Here is a 13,276-nt window from a genome sequence, read left to right on the forward strand (position 1 = left end):
TTCAGGAAAGAAATGAAAGCATAGTAGCTGCCATGCTGTATGTGGCATGTGAAGAGCGGTGGTCCTCACAACTCATAAAATTAACATCAACAACTAATCTATAGGGTAAAGAGCAGGCATTTATCTTTGTCTCTGTTTGCACAGCAACTGGAGGCAATATGGCAGAAGAAAGCGTGGCAAATAATTCCCCCAGCCCTTTGTTCATTAGAAGAGAGAAAGTGAGCTCTTATGGGAGGCCTGCATAACTTGTAACCCACCAAGCCAAACGCAGTCCTTCAACTATTTATGAAGGTCCACCATTAACTCACTGAAATGTTGTGTTTTCATAGCCTTGAGCAGGCAGCAAAACCAAAGGGTGGTCAAATCTGACTGCGTTTGGCATGGTGAGTCACAAGATGTGCAGACTTGTTTTATAAAAAATATTGTTTGCTTTTATTCATGGGTGGGTTTCAATTTCATCAGCAACAGAGGTCATGAAGAACACCTACCTAATTCCCTGTGTAATATCCCCACAAGTGCACAGGATGACTCAGCTATCCTGCCCCCCAGAATCTTCAAAAGGGAAAGTGATGGATGAAACACAATACACAATATTCTCCCTTCTTATCAATCTTGGCTTTAAAATTCTCCCCACTCCATAGTCTGAAATCTTGTTTTTATTTTTCCGAATCACTCCTTGAGTTACAGCCACTCAAGATAAGTCAGATCGGCATGATGGTAGAAATAAGAGGACCTGAGGTCAGGTGTAGCATACACAGTGTGAGTTCATTTTTCCAGCACCTGCTGTTCTCTGGTTAGAAAAGAGTAAGGGGTGTGTGTTTGAGGAAACTGAAAGTGTCACATAGCTGTTTCTTCTGTTGCTGGCAGCTTGGGATACAGGTAAACTGTATAAGGTCTGGTGTTATCTCTGCTGAAAGACAAACAGAAAGGGGAAAGTGAGAAGGAATTCCTGATCCAAAAGGTTCCTTATCTTCTTTCCGTTTCCTTTGCCCCACAGAGATATGGTGGCCTCAATGCGCTGTTGTTCCTCCAAGGGCTCTCCCTCCTCCCTTTCTTCTCACCTGTGGCAACTGTGCAGTCATTTGAAACCACATTCCAGTCTACAGCAATTCTCCTCATTCCTGAGACCTGGCGCTTGCTGGATGATTACTACAATGAGCACTGCTCCAGTGCAGATGCTGCATACAGTCATAGAGACACAGACAAATGCTTGAGCACCCAGCAGTTCAGTGCATGTTCTCATTCATTGCAACTGACTTTCAATCAGCTGTTTATGAGAAGCTTGAGACTGTTTGGTGGGTTCAACTGCCACATATTCAAACAGTATGCAGCACATTTCAATTGGGAGCATTACATACATGAGAAATCTGGCACAGCCTGATGGGAGTCACAGTTCCCGCCCCACAGACCTGTCCTGTTGATGCAGGCCACTCCACATACAACTATTTAAGTAAAGTGTGAACAAATCAGTCAGTCAGTAATTTAGGGATAAATGCTGCTTTTAAAAAACCTGAAGGATCTACAACAAACTTTTTTGGAACTAAAGTATCCACCTGATGAAGTCAGGACACAGATTAACAAAGGCAGGATGGTAACCTGTTAGAAGACAGGCCTAAAAAAGACAAAGTAGAACACCATTAGTTGGTCACACACACAACTCTCTACACAAAACAGTTCAATACATCATCAGGCCCAGGAAAGTCGTCTGCTGCTGGTGACCTCCATAGCATAATCACAAAGCTGTCCAGCACACTGCTCATGTCAGATGGTGGAGAAACAAGATCTGAGTCTTGAATCACATGTTTCATGACTGTCAAAAATGATATATTCATTTGCAGCATTTGTTTGTGTACTTAATTTATACCCCATCTTTCTCCCCAGTGGGGACCCCAAGCAGCTTCCCTCTCTCCTCTCATTTCATCCTCTCAGCTATTATGTGAGGTAGTTTAGGCTGAGAGAATGTGACTGGCCCAAGATTACCCAGCAGACTTCCATGGCAGACTCTGGATTTGAATTTGGCCTCCCAAATCCTACTCTGGTATCAGAAACAGTACATCTCACTGATGTCCCTAATGATAAGTAGAATCTGGAATCCAGGAATAATGTCTTCCACAGGCCCAAACTAGGTATAGTAGAAAGAGTAAGAGTCCAGTAGCACTTTAAAGACTAACAAAAATTATGGTAGAATATGAGCTTTTGTGAGTTACTGCTCACTTCTTCAGTGACTCATGGAAGCCCATACCCTGCCACAAATTTTGTTAGTCTTTAAGGTGCTACTGGACTCTTACTAAAAGAGCTTGCGGATGTAATTTCTGAGCCTCTGGCCATTATTTTTGAGAATTCTTGGAGAACAGGTGAGGTGCTAGAAGATTGGAGGCAGGCAAATGTTGTCCCCATCTTCAAGAAGGGGAAAAAGGAGGATCTGGGGAACTACCGACCTGTCAGCTTGACGTCTATACCTGGAAAACTTTCAGATCAAATCATCAAAGTCAGTCCTGGAACATTTAGAAAAGATTGGCTGTGATCACTAAGGGCCAGCATGGCTTTCTAAAGAACAAGTCATGTCAAACTAACCTGATCTCTTTTTTTGAGAAAGTGACTACCTTGCTGGATCAGGGAAATGCTGTAGACATAGTTTATCGATTTTGGTAAGGCTTTTGATAAGGTTCCATATACTGTCCTTGTTGACAAGTTGGTAAAATGTGTTTTGGATCCTGTTACCGTTTGGTGGATCTGTAACTGGTTGACAGATCGCACCCAAAGAGTGCTTGTGAATGGTTCCTCATCCTCTTGGAGAGGAGTGACAAGTGGAGTGCCTCAAAGGTCTGTCCTGGGGCCTGTTTTGTTCAATATCTTTATAAATGATTTGAACGAAGGAATCGAGGGAATGCTTATTAACTTTGCAGATGATACTAAATTGGGAGGGGTTGCAAATACAGTAGAAGACAGAAACAGGATCCAAGATGATCTTGACAGACTGGAAAACTGGGCTGAAACCAATAAAATGAATTTTAACAGGGATAAATGCAAAGTTCTGCATTTAGATAAGAAAAATCCCATGCATGGTTATAGGATACGGGAGACTTGTCTAGGCAGTAGTATGTGCAAAAAAGATCTAGGGGTCTTAGTGGATCATACAGTGAACGTGAGTCAACAGTGTGATTCGGTAGCTATAAATGCAAATGCAATATTGGGCTGTATTAACAGAAGTATAATGTCCAGATCACGTGAAGTCAGGGCTTTGTTTGAGCAGGAATGCAGTTCCGGCTGGCTTGGCGTCAGAGGGTGCAGCCTAATATCCAAATGAATTTCTGCTGGCCCTTTTCTACAAAAATACCCATGTGAAACAATGGTGATGTCAGGGGGTGTGGCCTAATATGCAAATGAATTTCTACTGAGCTTTTTCTACAAAGAAAGCCCTGTGTGAAGTGATGGTATCACTTTACGCTGCTCTGGAAAGCCCTCACCTGGGGTATTGTGTTCAGTTTTGGGCACCACATTTAAAGAAGAATATAGACAAGCTGGAAGGGGTCCAGAGGAGGGCAACAAAGATGGTGAGGGGTCTGGAGACCAAGTCCTATGAGGAAAGGTTGAAGGAGTTGGGCATGCTTAGTCTGGAGAGGAGGTGGCTGAGAGGTGATATGATCACCATCTTCAAGTACTTGAAGGGCTGTCATATAGAGGATGGTGCAGAATTTTTTTCTGTGGCCCCAGAAGGTAGGACCAAAACCGGTATTTGTGAATTTCCTGCATTGTGCAGGGGGTTGGACTAGATTATCCTGGTGGTCTCTTCCAACTCTATGATTCTACTATTTACTACTGCTATAGACAGATGAACATGGCTACCCATCTTGATCTAGGTAAGATGGAGGCACCACCAGTATGTTTATTCTATTCGCATTGTATACTGGAGGCAGGAGGGTCTAGTTTTTACAAAAAACAGAGTGTGCCAGTGATGGTAGCTTGATCCTCCCTCTGCTTGTCTCACCTTACTGTGCTCCATTGCTTGATGCTTTGTTTCTCCAGCATGCAGAGGGGGGTAAAGCAGAGAAGGATTTGTCATGCCTCACTTGTGTGCTCTACTTTCTATAAAAAATAGACCCTGCCCATCATCTGCAGAGTAAGCAGATATATGAAGAAATATGCTGAGATGTCCCCATCGTATCTAGTTCAAAATGCAAGTTTCCAGCTCTGAAGGTTAAAGGAGAAAAGTGTAAAAATATACAATCTTGCTGTAAACCCAGAGATTAAAGACTTCTATGAACATATGAAGCTGCCTTATACTGAATCAGACCCTTGGTCCATCAAAGTCAGTATTGTCTTCTCAGACTGGCAGCGGCTCTCCAGGGTCTCAAGCTGAGGTTTTTCACACCTATTTGCCTGGACCCTTTTTTGGAGATGCCGGGGATTGAACCTGGGACCTTCTGCTTCCCAAGCAGATGCTCTACCACTTTGGGATCTCTTTATCTATAAGATCTATTAAAATTACTTCAGGCTTCAATGGTACTTTCACTTGAGTAACCTTTTCAATTGAAAAGATGTTTTCCTGTATGCCTTATACTGACCTGTATGAACAAGGCAAAACCTTGTTCAAAACCTTGTTCTAGGCAAAACCTCCAATACTGAGATAGTAAAACCAAGCAGCTAGGTGGTTTGTGGCTTAGTGGTTTATGTATACAATACTCTTCTATCTTGCCTTTGCTCTAAAGAGCTCAAAATGTCACCCATTGCTCTCCCCTCTTCCATTGTATACTCAAAATTGGCCCAAGGTCACCTAGTAAGTTTTCATGACAGAGTAAGGATTAGAACTTGGGTCTTGCAGAGCCTACTGCAACGTTCTAAACTGCTATACTACACTGGTTTCCATTGCATTCAGAAGAGTCAGTCCCCAGCTTTTCCAGTTGAAGGATTGCAGGCAGCGAGTACATTTCTCTAACTGAGAACAGGCAATACTGGAGTAGGTGAGTCATTGGTCTGAGTTGGTATAAGGCAGTTTCATGCATTCAAGCAATGTTTTGATTTCAGAGATCACTGAAACTTATCATATGCCATTTCAAAAGCCAACGGTGCAGAAGATAAGAGCGGTGAACTAGAATCTGGGAGACTCACGTTTGAATTCCCTCTCTGCTGTGGAAACTCATTGTGCAACCTTAAGTAGCACACACTCTCTTAGCTTAACCTCCTTCAAAGAGATTTTGTGATGATAAAATGGGGAAGAGAATGATTTTACCTCTTTGGGCCCCCACTGAGGAAAAAGTTAGGATATAAATTAAATAAATAAAATTTCTTTCATTTGCTTCTTGACCATTCTGAGCTTCTAGCGCAAAGCACCCTCCTTTTTCACTGCAGTTCTCTGTAGAGAGAGGGAAAGTTGTACAACTCTATATGCAGTTCTCACTTTGTCATAGAATTCTGAGGCTGCCATGACCAGATACTCTTCCATGTGTTTCATCTGTGATAGGAGGAAGCGGTTTCACCTTTACCTCGACAGCATATTCAGTTCTGTGCTGAAGAAAGAGATGAAGATCTCCTACTGAGCTGGAAAGGAACATCACTGGGGTTAATGTGCTTATTTAGGAAGGAGAACCTGTTCTCCTCATTGATAGCAAGAAGGAGATTTTTGATGAAGATCTACATCTTGATGATGAATACATTTGGTGAGATGGGATTCCATGAGAAGTGAACGAAGTATACTTCAGCACTGTTTACGCACACAGTTTGACACCATGGCTGCTGCAGGAACAAATACTATGGTGACTTCCAGTCTCTGATGAGACAATGGCCTTTAACATGTGCATAATTGAGATTCATGCCAAATGTCTGCTGTGGACTGACATTTCCCTGTGGCTGGAATGGACTTTAAGAAGGATATGAGAATCAGCCTTCAAAACGAAGACAATTTAGGGTATTCATAAAGTCTGTGTGTGGGGGGGGGGGAATCCAGAAATTGTGACAAACAAAGTCCCCAAGAGACTATCAACATAAACTCAAATTCTGAGGGGCTGTCCTAGTAAGATGATAGCACCATGGCATGTGCTGCTAAAGCACTGACAGGGAGAAAAAATACAAGAGAATGATGATAAGATGGAAAATATGCTGGCAACAGCTTTCAGCTGTGAAGGGCTTTTATTAATACATTTTGTGGAGAGGAAATGAAGAAACTCAGCATCAGAAATTGGGATATAGACTATTTGGTATAAATAACGCACGGGCTTCCTAACGTGATCTCTATTATTAAAAGAAAGTAAAATACAGGCTGCCTTTAAGAAATGCCTTTTAATGTAGAATGCCTTCAAGAAAGCTCTTGTACAAGAAAAGTAGAAGAAAGGAGTGTGAAGTGCTTGCAGTTTTCAAAACAAATGTGACACAGATAAGAAATACTTTTTTAAAAAGAGGATTCAAGGTAAAGACAGTGAACCTGGCTCCATAGAAAGACACGGACTAGCAAAGGGAGCCCTGATTCCTTACGAATTGTATCTTGGGGAACATCTAGAACTCGTTATTTTTTCTTCTTTTGTTGTTGCTTTAAAAATGTTTACAGAACTCTATCCCACAGAAAAGCTTTTTCAATACAAATGCATAAAATGGTACTGTTAAATGGTATCAAATTATTTAAAAAAATGTCAACTTGAGGTAAATATTTGACATTGATCTATTTCACTACCCACACTTCTTAAAATTCTGGGCATAATCAATATAATAATTTCAGCTGCTTGGAAGAAAGGTAGTAATAAAGCTGTTAATAATCATGGACATTTTTTGTGTGGTCTCGGATGGGCCAAGCCTATTTTGCTTCTGAGATCTGATGAGATAGGGCTAACTTGAGCCATCCAGGTCAGGAGAATAAACAAAACAAATATTCCTTTAATTTCAGTTTGGTCTTGCACCACACTTCCCACACATACATACATTCATGCCATGGGGTCATGGCAATTTCTAACTGCCCCCTAATCTGTTCCATGACTTCAGTCAGTATTATTTCCCACTTCCAATCCCCTTCCTACAGTCTGAATTGTTTCACAGACTTCTTCTGCAGACCAGGCCCCAGGAAAGTTGTCTGGTGCTGGTGACCTTTCCTAAGGACAATGGTTGCTATTGAAATTGATCTGGAATGCTAAATGTGACTCTTGATGCAATGGGTTCAGTCTTGGCCATGGACATGTTAAGACTCAGAAGGTTCCTCTCAGCCTCAGGACAGCTGGAAGCGGGGGCTAGCACTGTGGGTGGGGGGAAAGAAAGAAAGAAGTCTTGCCTTTCATTTACACCCAATTTCTCATGCTTCTCCATTTGGTTTGCCAAGCTTTGGGGGTCAGACAGATGTCTCTCCACTTAGTTACTTCCATCCCCTCTGCCCATGCAAGCCCAGCGGAAGAAATGGAATGCAGGCTGCTGTTTATGCATAACAACATGGGCTACAGTTGGGGCAAAGGACTTCCCTCCTGCACCATGTGATCCTGGAGCTGCTCTGCTAGAGCGGGACCACTTTAGAGGTCATGGAAGAGTTCAGCTTCTGTGGTCCAGTGAGTCCTTAGTTCTCTTGCTAAGGCGACTGTCAATTGAAGACAAAGTATGGCCAGACAAATGTGACAGAATTGTTAAATGGGAACTTGGAGGCATCACAGATAAATGGTGAAGCGCCACAGTCTGAGGAATCCTTGCTTTGGATTCCATACTCTCATACTGTCTGTCTGCATTAGCACCGGTCACATCACATTACTATAACCTTAGGTAGTCCTTGCATGTAAAAGGGGAAAGCCCGCTAAACCCAGGCTTTCTCCCCTTAACGAAGGAAACTTCTCAGTGAATGCATTAAATGTTTAAAGACAAATAGTGTTAAAGCAATTCTCCTTCCCTTCTTGAAAACCCTCTTAGAATACTGATGCAAGTCAGCAGACCTTACCAAAGTCAACACTCAGGTAGGTCTTTTGCTGCAATGAAGCACCTGGGTCTGTAGCTTTTTCATCAAATAAGGTCAAGACTGGGGACCGTCCAAGGATTAAAACATTGTCAATCTCTGTAAACAGGTAAAAAGCAAGCAAAGTCTGGGCATGGCTGGATTACTATCTAGGCTAGACTGTCAGGCACCAGAGGCTCACCTAGGCTCAGGCACTTGCTTTCTGTACCACAACAGCTGCTGGCTGGAGGTGAGAATAACAAGCATGGATTATGGGGGGCCTTGAGCATAGAGTGCCCTTCCTCTCCTCCATCTACCAGTGGCCCCCCCTCCCCATGCCTCTCTCCCCACATGCCTGGGCATCTGTCCCCCATCCCCTCATGACACCTCTCTTCACTTGCACTCACAGATGCCTGCATTACACACATGTATGCTTCCTGATAATGCTGGGCAGTGCATACTGCCAAGAACTTGGATAGCAACATGCTTGTGAACAAGCCAGTGGGGGAAGGATGGGTGGGCAGCAGGGAAGGCATGTGGTCAGTGGCACTGGACCCTGGTAGGATTGCCAGCTCTGGGTTGGGAGATTCCATGGAGTTTGGGGAGAGCGCAGTTTGGGGAAGGGCGGGATCTCAGCAGGATATGATGCCATAGAGACCAACTTCCAAAGCAGCCATTTTCTCCAGGGGAACACATCTCTGTTAGCTTGTAATTCTAGGAAATCTCTAGACACCACCTAGGGACTGGCAAGCCTACCTATCAAAAGCCCTGAGCCTTGGTGGCTGCTCCACTTCAGGGTATGCTCATGCCACCCCTGACAACAAACCATCTCAGCCGGGAGTTTGGTTTAACAGTCTGTGATCCTCCCAGCCTGGGAAGTCAGTTGAGGCTTAAAGGCCAACCTGGTTCTAGTGAAGGATATAGAGAAAAATTAGCCAACACAGTGGTAGGAGTCCTGTCTGGGTGGCTTGTTGCCGAAGGGGGGCTACAGGACTCCTACCACTGTGTTGGCTAATTTCTGGTTTTCAGTTAGACTGCTAGCTTCTGAGGTGCTTGCCTACCACTGGCCTGACAAGACTAATGCCCCATACACACATCACAGAAAATGTGTGCACTATCCATGTACAGTGTACACATGATTTTGCTTTAGATGCACACTGAATAATTCCTATGTTACATTAGAAGCTTCCCAAATGGTCAGTTTCTGGCTTCCGAAGGCCTGTTCCATGTTGGGAAAGAAGCAGGAGGGGCTTGAGTCTGCCTCTCCATGCGTGCCAGTCCAGATCTAGCTTGGGCTCCCAGATGCCTGTGAATTAATTTCCAAGCATGATGCTCCAATAGTACATCTGTTGGGACAGTACATCTGCCTAGGAACAGATCTAGGAACACTGTGCTCTGCAGTCAGGTCTATTACACAAAGGATGATATAGTGCATAAAGAGTTAATGTTTGGAGGCTTCCTTCTGGTGGCATCTGGAAAGGAAGAAAGTTAAGATGGCTGCCGAAGTTAGCCATCTTAGGGTCTCCAGTTAGAGTCTCCAGACCCAAGTAGTGCAACTACAGGTTGGATCCAGACTAACTTTTCCACCAGCAGAATGAAACTTTCCTGCCTCCCCCCCCTCCCAGTGCAGCCTACTGATCTCAACAGAATGCTCTCCCTTGGGAACAGAGAGTGCTAGAATTGGTGGGGATTGCCAGTTTTACCTGGATCCAACCTTAAGTAAATAAACCTGTTGAGTTCCTTCACCAGCAGCTGGGATCAGTTCTTTGGGGGGACCTGCAGGATTGTTCTAACTTCCCATTATAACAAGGTCCTGAGTCATGCCCCCAAGTTGCTATCAAACTCTTCAACACAACACAATTCTCTGAAATTCTTGTTAAAAGGAATCTTTTTCTGGTGGAACCAAAATGAAAAAATGGAAAGAAAAACATGGGGGGGGGGGGGGAGAAGAGAAGGAGGAGAAGAAGAGTTGGTCTTATATCCCACTTTTCACTACCTAAAGGAGTCTCAGAGTAGCTTACAATTGCCTTCCTTTCCTCACCCCACAACAGATACCTGTGAGGCAGGTGGGGCTGAGAGAGCTCTGAGAGAACTGTGATTAACTCAAGGTCACCCAGCTGGCTTCCTGTGGAGAAGTAGGGAATCACACCCAGTTCTTCAGATTAAAGTCTGCCACTCTTAACCACTACACAATACTAGTTCCAGTATAGTATGGGAATGTATAGTAGTTACAAGTAATTACAAGTTCTATATTCCAAGCATTCAAAGCGTTTCTCACATGTACATTCAGTTAACTGATACGACTATAAACTGAGAGCTGGGTTCCCTGCAGAGCTTTCCCTGGCCAATGAAGTTCTCTAAGGTTCTAGCATGATTCTGGCCAACTCAGGGCAGCCACTGGCTCAGTCTGGCTAGGAAACAATATAAAGCCTTCCTAGTCAGGGTGAGACTTTGCTTGGGTTCCTGGTTTGACTCTGTTGTCTATAGCCCAGCACCAATGATGCTAATCTTTTAAACAGCCCTGCATTGTAGGCCACTCGTACAATACTTACATCCTCAGTTTATATTTTTAGCCTCTGCAATGCAACACACACCTGAAAAGCTGGTTGGGGCCAGTTATCAGGAATATTATGTTTCTGACACAACATACAACACATTGGCTACTGATCCCCTGCTGAGCCCAATTTAAAGTGCTGTTTTTGTCCTTTAAAGCCTCACATGGTTTGGGACTAGGATGTGTGAAGTACCACCATTTTCCCCCATTTATTCCTGACTAGGAATTAAGATAGTGTGGAGATGCCCTCCTGATTGTCGCACCAATTAAAGACGTTCATTTGGTGGGTACATGAGAAGAGGGCCTTTTTGGTGGCAAACTGGCAACCCCAGAATTATGGAACAACCTCCCCAGAAAGATGTGTCCGGCCCTCTCATTGTCCATCTTCAAGAAGCAGCTGAAGACAGTTTTGATTGATCTAGCTTTTTATTATCAGCAGTCTTAATTGAAGTTTTTAAACTGTTACTTTTATAGGTTTTATAACTGTTGTTCTGTGTTTTTAATAATGTTTTATTTGTATTGCCACCTTGAATTCCACAAGGGAGAAAAGTGGCTAATAAATGTTTTAAATAAAAACAAATAAGATCAGGCTGCAGTGCTGTCCAATCTGGTACAGGGCATGCAAGTGCCTTCACCTTCATCCGCTGCTGGGTTCCTGTGAGCCCTGACTCATGTTCGTCTGAGGTGCTGGAAACCACATCAAAAGGCTTTGCTGGCAGCAGATGGCCTGCTGGCTACAGCTTGAGGAGCAATTAAGCAAAAAGGTTCTTATTGGGGAAAGAGATGCCTTTTCTCCCAGTCTTCAAGGGCTTCTTCAGAGGCAGACAGAAAGACCACCCTGCAGCACTCCAGTGAACTATAAAGCCTGGATGGTCTGAGGGTACAGGCTGTGGAATGCCGGGAATGCCTTTTGCATGTAATGTGCGAAACCTGTCACCCATTAACAAGTCATTGACCTGTCTCTTTATCAGCTCTTTCCCCAGGGGGGTGCATTACTCTGCACTGGCATACAGAAATATGTGATGCATTGCATAAGCCTCCTTCCCAACAGCTCTGGGAGTGCTGGACTGATGTGTCCAAGCTGGAGTGGGGGGGGAGGTTGAAAGGATTTAATGTTGACCACTCCTTCTCTTTAAGGGCTGTAGCTCATGGATCCTGAGGCCAGTCCAGGTAGACCAAGAGCCGCTCTCATGCTCTGCAGAACAGCTACTACTGACACCCGTAATGCAAAAGATGCCAGAGATCTGGTTTCTCTTTCACCTTTCCAACACTTGTGTACTTTACTTGAACTGTTCTCCCTTCTCATTCATTAGATACGGTCTGCCTGGCACATTATGGACAGTTGGGTCTGGGTTCTAAGGAACCCCCACTTAAGCCAATCCTAGAAACCTAAAGACCCATGTCAAACAGCTAATTCTCTTCTCCCCTTGATGACCAGGAATTTCACTAGAAAGCATTGTGTATTCCTCCAGTCTGTTTTTTCCTAGCAGAGAAGCTGATACCAAACTGAAGGAGTAAACAAAGGGTAGGAGCTGTATAAGCTTCCATTGCCCAATAATCGCTACAGAATTTCTCAGGTCCCAGGTGGGTCGTTCAAGATGTTGCAGTGGAGCTGCTCAGAGTTCCCCTCTGGAATTCTGACATACTGTGGTAGGCACAAATCCAACATGGCAGCCACAGGCAGGGCCAACCACAAAATGCCAGAGAGTGAGGTTAAACACAGTTCTAATAGTAATTCTTTCAGGCAGAAGTTCTATTTAAAGGATGTCTGTTAATTTGCACAGCTAATCAGATCCCAGTGCCCAAGCAGAAGCCCTCCTGGGCAAAAGACCTGCTTAGGAAAAATGTTGGCAGGGACAATTACACTCATGGGAGCCACTTGGAGACCAAGACTTAGGTCCTCTAGGCTGCATGGCAAACCTTCTCTGGTTCCAGAACTGGTTGGGGAAAATTATGAGGTTCAGAGCCATGATCGTATGCTGCGAAATCAGTCAGGTCGGTGACAGTGGGCAGGACCGAGTACCAAATATTGGTCATACATTATGAAGAACATATTTCTTTACACAGTCATCAGTGTACATAGCATAGTACAATATAAGCAAAAAGGACAAGTCTCTATTCCAAGGAATTTCTTATTCAAAACACATTTTACTTACATTCAAGCCTGGAAGTCCAGAATAATATATAGTCTGTTTTTCCCTCCACTGACTTGGCCTGGCCTATATACTAGGCGGTGGTGGGGTGTTCTGTGGAAATTTCAAAATCTGTATATATTCAGATAAATTAGCATGCACATATCTTGTTTTTCCCCCCAGGGAAGAAAAGGCAGCAGTCAAGCAAGATAGATAAACGCTGATACATGCAGGGATACAAACATCCTTATAAGGGTACAGGCAGGAATGCAGAGCCAGACAATCACAGGAAGGTATGTTGCCTGCTTAACAATACACATTTTCTCCTTGCAAAGTCCAAAGACACATTCATGGGCAATGCCTCATCAACTAGTCCTCCACCTTTGTTGCAAACAACAACCTTTTGCGCAGGGCTCTTTGGAGCCACTGCACACCCAGGTCTCTACCAGGCCCCCAGAGGGGTGGGGATGGGTTTTTATTGCCACCCAAGGAGCTCTTTGTCTCACTGCTTACATTCCAACAGACTTGGCAAGTACAGCAAGGTGCTTCCTCGTGGGGAAGAGCTTTAGGAGAAAGCAACTCTTAGGAACAGCGGAGAGAGGAAAGCTGGAAGAGCTGACAAGCTGGTGGCATGAACATTCCGACGTCATACCTTGGTTACACAGTGTTTTCTTGAGATAAGTGTGACCTATTCCT

The 13,276-nt window shown here is 44.0% G+C and overlaps 1 long non-coding RNA gene across 1 annotated transcript; it reads right to left on the minus strand.

The window, feature by feature from the left end:
* Positions 1–636: 636 nt before the first annotated feature.
* Positions 637–12,689, minus strand: LOC132576357 (uncharacterized). Its single transcript, XR_009555751.1, has 2 exons — positions 12,594–12,689; positions 637–907 (listed from the first exon to the last, which is right to left on the minus strand). It is a non-coding gene; the product is annotated as an uncharacterized LOC132576357 (long non-coding RNA).
* Positions 12,690–13,276: the final 587 nt, after the last annotated feature.

This window comes from Heteronotia binoei, chromosome 8, assembly GCF_032191835.1.
Source record: "Heteronotia binoei isolate CCM8104 ecotype False Entrance Well chromosome 8, APGP_CSIRO_Hbin_v1, whole genome shotgun sequence".
Taxonomy (NCBI): Eukaryota; Metazoa; Chordata; class Lepidosauria; order Squamata; family Gekkonidae; genus Heteronotia; species Heteronotia binoei.